The sequence below is a fragment of the Emydura macquarii genome, unplaced genomic scaffold (genome assembly GCF_026122565.2).
Source record: "Emydura macquarii macquarii isolate MOO-44397 ecotype Brisbane River unplaced genomic scaffold, CSIRO-AGI_Emac_v2 contig_2365, whole genome shotgun sequence".
Classification (NCBI taxonomy): Eukaryota; Metazoa; Chordata; order Testudines; family Chelidae; genus Emydura; species Emydura macquarii.
This window is the reverse complement of record NW_027132502.1, coordinates 2,022,760-2,031,272: the sequence shown is the minus strand read 5'-3', so window position 1 is coordinate 2,031,272 and position 8,513 is coordinate 2,022,760. Positions and strand designations below refer to the sequence as shown.

General features: G+C 50.0%; 1 protein-coding gene across 5 annotated transcripts in view; it reads left to right on the top strand.

The window, feature by feature from the left end:
* The first annotated feature begins 896 nt into the window (after positions 1 to 896).
* LPP (LIM domain containing preferred translocation partner in lipoma) overlaps positions 897 to 8,513 on the top strand; it is a 400,945-nt gene continuing 393,328 nt past the window's right edge. Inside the window, exon 1 of one of the 5 annotated variants that reach the window (XM_067561073.1) lies at positions 897 to 1,115. The gene's annotated coding sequence lies outside the window, so the exon portion shown is untranslated. Of the gene's footprint in view, positions 1,116 to 1,653; positions 1,677 to 8,513 lie in introns of those variants that run through there. The other 4 variants (XM_067561068.1, XM_067561064.1, XM_067561066.1 and 1 more) reach the window with 4 other exon arrangements.

Sequence of the window (8,513 nt, the reverse complement as noted above, 5' to 3'; positions counted from 1 at the left end):
GAAACTTGGAAACAGGTAATGCTTAAAGACAGACCTTATCTAAACCAAACCAAACACACTTCTCTGCTTGAATTACAAATAACCTTAAAAATCATAACTGAGGAGAGATGAGAGGAAAAATATCCCCCGTTTTCCCCCATTTGCTTCCCTGGTACAGTTGACAGCTCTTGGTGTATTGTTAGTTTCCCTGTTTCCCGTCTGCAATCTGTTGTTGTGTGTGGGTTTTTCAGACAACACATGTGGGTAGAAGAGAAAAATGTCATTGCGGAAGCACAATAAATAAATACATTAAAAATAGTAGGGGCCCTGGGGCAGGACCTAAAACTTGCAACTCTTTTTTTTTTTTTTTAATAACCTGACACACTTAAAGATGAAGTTATCCCTCAGTGCTCAAAAGGCAGGCCCTGGTCCTGCAAAGATTTTTGCATGCTAAACTTGCGTAAAACTACTTCCATTGCTCAAGGTGTTCACAGGTGCACTTGCAAGATCAGGGCCTAAAGTGGAAACCTTAAATAAGTAATAATTAAAAACAAAACAAAACCCAAACCACAAAAAACCCACCCCTCTGCCTGTGCCTATCCTAGCTCTGCAGCTTTCCCCGTCCATCATGTGTGAGACAGTCTCTCCCCCCTCGCCATGCAGTGCAAACCCCCGGCTTCTCACCCGGCTCTGTCTCTGGCAATGCAGGACCCCACCCTTTTCTCTCTCGACCCCCTTTGCACTGCAACACAATCCTCCCCCCTCGGCTTTGCAATGCAGCACTCCCCCCAGTGTGTGTGTGTGTGTGTGTGTGTGTGTCACTCCTCGGGCAGTGAGTGCAGTTGCTCTCGCCATCCCCAGACCTTACATGGACAAAGCTGCCTTCAGGGAAAGTCAGGAATTTGGGCCCTTGACGTCAGCCTCCGGCGCTCTGGGCAAAGCACGGGAGGGAGCCCGGGGCCGGCCCGCCCGCCCGAGCCGGGCCAGAGGGGGAGGCACCAGCGCGGCCCGGCCGCGGCAGCTCGGCAGAAGAAGTTTCACTTTTTGTTTCGGGGGCCTTCCCTTGACTTTCCCTTCCTTTGCTTTCAGCTACTCGGATCCCCCCCCCTTGGCGTGGGAGAGCCTGGGGGAGAGAGGTAAGGGGTGTGGGTGTGCGGGGTGTGTGTGTGTGTGTGTGTGGGGGGGTGGTTGGTGCAAGGGGCCGCAGCGGGGGGGGGGGGGGGGAAGGGAAGAGAGCAAAGAGGGGCGGAGAAGGGGGGGACAGGAGAAGAGGTGGGGGAGGGGACTGTGTCGGGGTGCGCCCCAGAGGCGCTGCTAGGAATATTGGGGGGGCTCCCCCCCGCAACACGAGAGAATGGGGACCCCCCTTGCGATGCGGGGGGAAGGGCTTAGTCTGCGTGTGCCTAGCGCCGGCTGGAGGGGGAGGATTGAGGGGGGGCAGTTGGGGGGGGGGTGCCCGGGCGGGGGGGGATCGTGGGAGTCTGCCCGGGCAGTGGGGGCAGGAGGGAGATGGGGGGCAGGGGGAGAGGGGGACGGTTGCAGGGCGGCCCCCCGGTCCTGGGACTCTGTCTCAGCCTTGGCGGCTCGGCCCGGCCCGGCGGGGACACTCCGGGGCGGGGACTCGGCGCCGCCCCAGCCTCCGCCCTCCTGCCGCCGCCGCCGCCGCGCTCGGCTCTGCCCGGCCGCTCCTCCGCGAGGTATCCTGCAGAGAATCGCTAGCACCCCCCCCCTCCCCCCCGCGCCACAGCTGGCCCACAGCTGGCGCCCCCGGCCGGGCGGGGCGGGGCGCGGCGCACTGCGCTGCATGTGGCTCGGGGGCGGCGGCTCCTCCCTCGGCCGGGCCGGGGTCCTGGGGCCGGGCCGGGCTCTTGCCTGGATTTCCTGCCGCGAGGGGGGGGACCCAGGAAACTTCCCTGGCTGTGGTTGTAGGTGGCGCTTGGGGGGGTCCCAGCCCCCCCCCCGGCTGTTTGGGAGCCTCCTGCTGCACTGCCGGGGATGCTCCTTCCCCCGGGGGCAGTCGGGGTGAGGGGGGGGGAGATCTGGTATGAAGCACCAACCCCCTCCCCCGGGAGTGTGTGTGTGTGTGGTGGGGGATTTTGCCATGCACCTGGCCGTTCGTGCCCCGGGGGGGCAGCGGGACTAGCGGTGACTCGGGGTGCGGAGGCTTTGCCCCCTTTGCTGGGGTGCAACTGGCCGGCGAGTCGCTCCTCTCTCCAGATGCTGGGACCTAGAGCTGCAGGGCCACTTCCTCTGATCTCTCATTTCTAGCTGGGCGCGCCCCACTCCCTTAGGACGTGTTTTGCAGGGTACCCATTGGCCCTTGGGGATGACCTCTGGAGCTCTGGAGGCAACAGGCCTTGGCTGCACAGAGCTGATGGGACAGGAAGGCGCTGTGAGACACCCATTACTTCGGTTTAAGGGAGTTGTCCTGCTCTTTTTTCTATTAAGTACTGCTTCCCTGGTCTCCACTGGCCGGCTCTTGAATTGTGCGACAGTGAATTCTGTAGGGTAGGGATGGGTCTGGTGCCTTGTACAATGGGACCCCAATCATAATAGAAATAATAAATAATAATGTGGGTTAGGCTTTTTTGCATGCAGGGCCGGTTAGGCCTTTCCCAGGCAGGTAAGCCCAGCAGAAATTTCCCACACAATTACTGTCACCCAGTTTATTTTTGTTCAGATTGACAGATTTCATTCTCATTATTGTTCAGGAGAAATCTCCGCACCCCCTGGGGCCTTGTTTCTGAGTGGGAGGTGTTGATAGGGAAAACTAATTCCGTAATTGCTCTGCCTGCTGTACTTTACCATGAAATAAATTGGCCTTGCTCAGTTTGACTAAATAAGTAATAGATTATTCTTTTTTGGTTCCACTCCCGTGGAGGCTGCATTTTGCCCATTTACCTTTCACCTACTTCTGGGTTGGGCTGGCTTTTGATACCTTTTGCTTTCGTAAGGTGTGCCGCCTTTGCTTAAAGGGTGCTCGTCTTGCTACAAAGTCAGAACACTTTGCTCCATGGCAGAGTATGCCACTGACCCCTTCTTTATACAGTGGAAAGTTTCACTCCCTTAAGACTTCGGTTCAAAGAACTGCAGTTGATTTTGGTGGGATTTCTGCACTGATCGGGCCCAGAAGTTGGTGCCCTGTGGTGGCTGGGTGCATGCCCTGTGGGAGTAACTTTCAGGGCAAAAGCTGGAGAAAATAGCATTTTGCAACAAGGATATGGTGAGATTGGGAACTTGGTGCCAGCATGTTGATGGGCACTCAAATATCGTGGAGAGGGATGCCGTATAAATGCCTAGATATAGGACTGTGGGGCGAGGAGAATGGGGTGTGGGCCTGGGAGACAGAGTTCTTCACCTGTAGGTTGCTGGTTCAGCTTTGTCCTAAATTGATAGTAATTAGGAACCATTCTCTGGCCTGTGTGAAATGAGTTGGTGGGATCAGCCCGCTCTGTGGTGAAAAATGTGTCCACATAGGATCATGTGGATCCTAGAGCCGGAAAAGACTTATTCAGTTCATTTCCTTGCCAAAGCGGATTGTTCCTGTGTTTCATCATGCTTAGTCCAGACTGGCCTAAATATCCCAGATGATTGGGCTTTCCCTGAGTGATTACCTGGGGAGTCCTAGTCAGTGGAGGGTTTTAGGAACAGGTTAGACAAACGCCTGTCAGGGATGGTCTAGGTATATTTAATTCTGTCTCAGCACCAGGAGGGGGATGAACTAGATGACCTCTTGAGGTTCTTTCCCCTGTGTTTTTGTGGTTATTACACAGCACAGTGAAATGTTGTTATCAGGAAGTTTTCTCTGATAGTCAGCCTGATTTTCCCCTTGAAGTTTCACCCTCTCTGTTACTCTCCGTTGCTGTATCTTCAGTAAGTTCTTTACCTACAGCTGCCTAGCACGGGTGCAGCTCCACTGGTGGGAGTTCTAGTATAAATAGAGGATTAGTTCTTACCATTGTGTCATCAAAACGCTGCTGAGATCAGTGTTGTAGAAATTCCTGCAGCCTGTTCTTTATGGGGCTCGCTGCAGTCCTGTCATCTGGGCGTTAAGACGGTGCATAACTATTGGGAGTTAGAAATAAACGTCTCTCAGTTGTTTTCTGCAGGATTTCTTGTGTGCCTTCCTCTAACTCAGCTGATACTGGCTGGTGTTGGTGACCGGTTACCAGATGATCCAGTCTGGCAGTTCCTCGTGCACTTGGGCTAGACTCATGGGAAAAATACTGAAAATTCCCAGTGTAGACACACCCCTAGACATTCATACCCTTCTGCTATTTGTAGACTGTTCTCATGTCCCTGCCACTTCAATTGTCTATTAGCTCAGCTCCTTGTGAATCAGCCCCAAGCCCACCAGCCTCATCATCCTCTTGGTTGCTCTTGCCTGAGCGCCGTTCAGTTTGTCAATGTCTTTCAGTCACATGTTGCTCAAAAGTGAACCCAAGGTTCCAGAGCTGTATAGAGAGGGACTGTTGCTCTCTGATGCTGCCTGTGTATACAACCCCAAACTGCAATGGACCAGTCAGGTGCAAACGTCTACCTCCATTTCTGTCCACTATCATTCCTGTCTCCATCGGCATCATTTCCAGGTTTCTCCCTGTCACTGTATATTAGTGTCTTTCATCATACAGATGTTAACCAGCTATTATGACTGGCACTTGCTAGCAGCCTTATTAGCTGAAACACCTAAGAATGAACTGGGCAAGGGAGACTTGAATTCTCTTGCCCATCGAAATTTTCCCTCCAGAATGTGGCTGAAGAAGACTGGCAGGGGAAGCGTTGTGGGGAAGCTTTGCCTTCAGATCTCTCTATCCAGCACCTTCCTTTAGCCACTGCATTTCCAATGATTAAAATGTCTAGGACTCGCTGTTCTATATCCAGGGCCACTGTTCAGAACCCCACTAGTGAGGTACCAGTGGCAATTTTCAGCTCTGATAGCCTCCTCAAGTCATGGCTAAGGGCTGGTCTATACTACACGGTTAGGTTGACATAAGGCAGCTTACGTCGACCTAATAACGTCAGTGTCTACACTACAGCCTTCCTTCTGCTGACACGAGTGCTCTGCTACACCGACATACTAACTCCATCTCTGTGAGAGGCATAAGGCTTATGTTGGTGTAGTTTAGGGCGAGCCAGCGTCTGTGTAGACACTGCGTCTCTTACGCTGGCTGTTGGCTGTCCTGTAATGAAGCTGTGAAATTGATAAGAAAGCTGGGCGCTAGAGCTCAGCTGCCTCACGCTCCCCTGGAGAGCTGGGTGGCTGGACCCCGCTCCTGGCAGGGAACCGGGGGCTAGAAGCCCAGGTGGCCAGACTGGGCTCCCTGCAAGGAGCTGGGGGCAACCACGTCAATTTCATGTGAAATTGACAAGGCTGCCCTGCTTGGGGGACCTGGCTGAGAAGCAAGGCAGCTGGACCCTGCTCCCCTGGGGATGAGAAGCCCCAGGCTGCTTCTCTTGGCTCCTGGTGGGAAACAGGGAGGGGAGATGCTCCGGGCGGTTTCCCCCACTCCCGGAGGGGTATGGGGAATGGAGGGGGGAGCAGCCTGCTGGTTGCCCGGGAGCCTGTGGGGCAACTGGGCTCCTGGCAGGGAGCTGAGGGACCAGGCTGTCAGCTCCGCACCTTGCCTCTCTTAGGTCAGTGGAAGCGTGTCTGCTGAGGATACACAGCACCGATGCAATGAAGGTAGTGAGGACATCAATAGTTACTGCAGTGGCTGTAAGTCGCCCTAATACAGGTCGATTTACGTTTCCAGTTTAGACGTGCCCTGAATCTGGAAATACCAGTGTCCCAGGCGATGATGACCATTTGCCTGTTTGTGGCAGATTACCTCCGCAAGTCACATCATTCTGAATGCCATGGTGCCTCTCTTTGACCCCACTTGGATTATATTTAATTGGCTGCTGTCTTGAACTTCTGTAGTCAGGGACCTGTGCTGTGTAACTTATGAAAGCTTGAAATTCAAGTCTTCAAATAGTGTACGTTCCGGCCGAATTCTGCATCCTTTACACTGTTCAGTATTTATCCTGTAAGAAGTTCAGTCTGAGTTTGTACACGTGGGTAAGGACTACTGCTAAAATCCCATTGGAATGGAAGAGCTTTGACAAATAAAGTGGTCATCAGTGGGTTTTTTGTTATTAATTATAACTTATGATAGTGTCCAGCGGACATTTGTTTTCCAAGTATAGGTGTCCCTTCGTTTATTAAAATCATTCTCTCAAGTTCATATGTCAATTCTCGTGATTCATCCACAAACTGAGTTCATTTTGTTTGATGTGTGATTCCTGCTGCGAGTCCCACAATGCTGTCGATCTAAGCAGTTCCCATTTCTCCATCAGAAGGCGCTGCACTAGCCTAGTGAAATATAGTGTAGAAATTAAAGGTTCAGAGAAGGAAAATGAAAATAATTAGGGGCCTGGAAAAACTCCTATGAAGAGAGATTAAAGAGACTGAGGCTGTTTACTTTAGAAAGGAGACAAATAAGGGACAGGATAAAAGTATATAAATGATGAATGGTCTGGAGAGTAGAGATGGGTGTGTCTGTTCTCCATGTCTCAACAGAAGAACAAGGGGAAATTGAAAGGCAGCTAATTTAAAGTGGATAAAAGAAAATACTTTTTCAGTGTGTAATTAGACTCTATTGCCACGATATGTTGTTGAGGCCAAGAACTCAGCAACATTCAAAAAGGATCACCCATTTATATGGATAACAAGAATATCCAGGATTATAAAAGTTATTACTAGCAATTAAATCTCATGCTTCAGGGCGTAAACTAATCTTGATCAGGAGGGTTATTGCAGTATTCTCTGAGGCGTCTGGTGCTGGCCAGTCTTGGAGACTGATACTGGATTAGCAGGACCATGGATCTGGTACAGTCCGGCAATTCCTGTATTACTGTGAAAGCATTTAACTTCAGTATTAATCCCATTGTTTTCTCAACTCCATTTGGCCTTCGTAGTCACTCTTGAACGTACCAACTGTTGTGATGTCTGAAATGGCATGCCCCTGGAGTATCCCTTATTAAGCTTCGCTGGGCAAGGGAAGCTCAAATTTTGTATGGATGCATTGCATGGATGCATGGATCCATGCTTTTAAGTTCCAGTATCTCATCAATTTCTCGCCACTGGGAAACTTTGATGGAGCAGTACAAATACTTCAAGAGCTTTTCTTAGCTCTGGTTCTGGATCAGGGATTGGAAAGAAAACAAGGCAGTTGCTTTCACACTAAGGGGACTGGCTGCACGCTGACTGGAACTCACAAAAAGGAATGTTAGAAAAGTCTGAACATTTTTTTTAGTTTTGTGAGAGTGAAGCAAACACAGACAGGAAAATAACAAATCAAATAAAAAAAAAAAAGCAAACCCCAGACCAAAAAAACCCCCATGAAGTCTCAAAGTTTTTTACAGTTTATGCCTGGCTAAGAAATTGAGTTAGGTCAGTAGAATGCTTAGCAGTTTCTGCTCCCAGTGCTCCTGGGCACAGGAAGATAGGTAGGGTGCTAATGCTGCTAATCCAGATATGAAAAAACATCACCTGAACCTAATCACCGTGATTAAGATTAATGGCAAAGACATTCAAACTGAGATTGTGCCTTAATCCCAAGGAGAATTAGTTTTGATCACGTTCCAAGCCAATGCAAGAACTGGCATGAAAGTCATTATTTGAAGTAAAAAAAAAAGATTGTTGGTATCTGTTGTTGGGATCTGAAGCTGACTGTCATATGCATGAGTCACTCATAAATGCTCCCAAAGCATTGCAAGATGCACAAGAAAAAGGAAAACAAACATCGGAGGAGTTGTGAGCTGCTGATAACCTTTTCTTAGCAAAGATACAGACTGATGAGTAGCACTGTCTCCAATCAGGCCATTTTTTCATAGATTTATAGCTCTTCAGGCCAGTAGGAACCATTTAAAATAGTGATTTCACATTGGTGACGCCCATCAGCTGTCAGAGGCTGGCAAGCTGGTTGGCTCTAGGCTGTGGATGGACCGTAGGGCATGGAATTTGTGCTGGATGGATGTTAGGCCCATTCTCGCCCTTTCAAAAAATGTTTGGTTTTTTCCCCTTCATGGTATCTTTTAAAATGGTCATCCCCGGCCCCATTTTTATCACCATTTCCTAATTAGCCAGTATAATTGGTTTAATTAGTTGGCTTTTTTTTCCCGTTTGATGGTGTTTTGCATGCATTGTCTTGTACAGGTTGTATCTATGTGCTCATACAAACTGATGCACTTGCTATGTAAGCTACGCACCACAGCTCAGAAGCCAGGACTAGAAGCTGGTTGCTCTTAAAACATACGCTCCTGTCATGTGAGCTAACATGCGGTTCCTAAGATGGCAGTAGTAGTACCAAATCCTTTATCTTCTCTGAGAGCAACACCACTCACTCCTTGAAAGCCAGAACCAGAGCAAAGAGACTGTTGTAGAGATGCCTTACGCAGAAGATGAGGTTCCTGCTTTCACTTGTCTCCATAGACCCATAAGATGTATCCACCTCTAGCCTGACTTTGGATGTAAAACTTGGTAGAAAACACTA